Here is a 2,265-nt window from a genome sequence, read left to right as displayed (position 1 = left end):
TAACTGAAATATTCAATAAATCGGTAGACACTGGTTCTGTTCCAACTGCTTGGAGGCAGGCAAACGTTGTTCCTGTTTTTAAGAAGGGAGATAGATCGTCTATATGCAACTACAGGCCAATCAGTTTGACATCGGTTATAGGAAAAATGCTTGAATCAATAATAGTAAATAGACTCAGAGAACACATTGAAGGGCATAATTTAATTCGTGTTTCACAGCATGGTTTCTCCAAGGGTAAGTCATGTGTGACTAATCTTCTATCCTTTTACACTAAGGTATATAAGGCGGCAGACAACAATGAAAATTACGATGTTATTTACCTTGACTTTAGCAAAGCGTTCGACAAAGTGCCACACCAGAGACTACTAAATAAAATCAAAGCCCATGGCATAGGAGGAAAAGTGTTAGAATGGATTAGAGCTTGGATTAGTAACAGAAAGCAACGGGTCACCATAAATGGAATAAAATCTAGGTGGGGCAATGTTACTAGCGGGGTTCCCCAGGGCTCGGTTTTGGGTCCCTTGTTGTTCATTATGTATATAAACGACTTAGACGAAGGGTTAAATAGTGATGTTAGTAAGTTTGCGGACGACACTAAAATAGGACGCCTAATTAGGTCAGGAGACGACGCCCAGATTCTGCAGGATGACCTTAATAAGCTGTTAACATGGTCGGTGAAGTGGCAAATGAACTTCAATATCTCTAAGTGTAGCGTGTTAAACGTAGGGCTACACAACCCCGAAAATAGATACAACTTAGATAACACGTTTTTAGAAAAATCTGAGTGCGAGAGGGACTTGGGAGTTCTGGTGAGTCCGGACCTTAAAACCAGGAAGCAGTGTATTAGCGCCAGAAATAAAGCTAACAGAGCATTAGGCTTCATTGCTAGGACGGTAACGAATAGAAGTGCAGAGGTAATTATTAAACTCTACCTAGCGATAGTTAGACCCATCCTTGACTATGCGGTACAGTTTTGGTCTCCGTCCTACAGAATGGACGTAAATTCATTAGAATCAGTACAGAGAAGAATGACCAAAATGATACAAGGACTCGGAAATTTGCCTTACGAAGAGAGGCTTAGGCACCTAAACTTACACTCTCTGGAAAGACGCAGAGTGCGGGGTGATCTAATAGAAGTGTTCAAGTGGATCAAAGGCTATAACAAGGGTGATGCAAACAAGGTCATCATAATAAAACAACAGGGCAGGACTCGCAGTAATGGGTACAAACTGGACAAATTTAGATTTAAGAAGGAAATAGGCAAGAATTGGTTTACTAATAGGGTGGTCGATGAATGGAATAAACTTAGTAACCATGTAGTAAGCGCTGAAACTATCAGTTGTTTTAAAAAACGATTAGACAACTTTATGGATGGGGATGACAGGTGGTGATGGATACGGAGCTGCCTAGTGTAGGCCTTATGGTCTTTTGCAGTCTCCTTTATTTCTTATGTTCTTATGTTCTTATATATATATATATATATATATATATACATATATATATACATATATATTATATATATACATATATATATTTATATATATATGTATATATATACATATATATATATGTATATATATATACATATATAATATGTATATATATGTATAAATATATATATGTATATATATATATATATATATATATATATACATATATATATATATATATGTATATATATACATATATATATACATTCAGCTAAAGGATAACTTGTGTGCAGTAATGAGGTTTAAACCCATCTTGATTAACTCTACTCACAACTTTTACATCCTTTTTCTTGTTGCCATCAGGTGTTTTTATTGTGTCTAAGGAGATTCCCATACTCGCTCAGCGAAAAGGTCCAAGATTTTGTATTGACAAACATCAAAGGTCTATACTAAGTTTAAAAGAATCCCTACACCTGAGTAGGACAGTGGTTCCCAAACTTTTCTTTCAGAATTCCCCGGCATCCTTATTAGAAAATCTAAATTCTAGTTTGTCAGTATTTTGTTGACTCAACATCAGTGTAACAAAATGTTGTCCCTGGATAATATGAAAATACTCATCTTTACACTGATGATGCTTTAATGAACAAAAATGGATGACAGAGTCGGTAATACGAAAATAATTTTTGCCCTCAATTTTGGCGGCGCCCTCAGTTGATCTCACGGCACTCTTTGGTGCCGCGGCACAGCGGTTGGGAGCCACTGGAATAGTATATATACCCAGCTACAGCAGAACTTTCCTGTATGGAGACACTGATTAGCCGGAGGGACAGTTGCT

Source organism: Oratosquilla oratoria, chromosome 33 (genome assembly GCF_046742065.1).
Source record: "Oratosquilla oratoria isolate Oo_2021 chromosome 33, ASM4674206v1, whole genome shotgun sequence".
Lineage (NCBI taxonomy): Eukaryota > Metazoa > Arthropoda > Malacostraca > Stomatopoda > Squillidae > Oratosquilla > Oratosquilla oratoria.
This window is presented reverse-complemented; position numbering follows the sequence as displayed.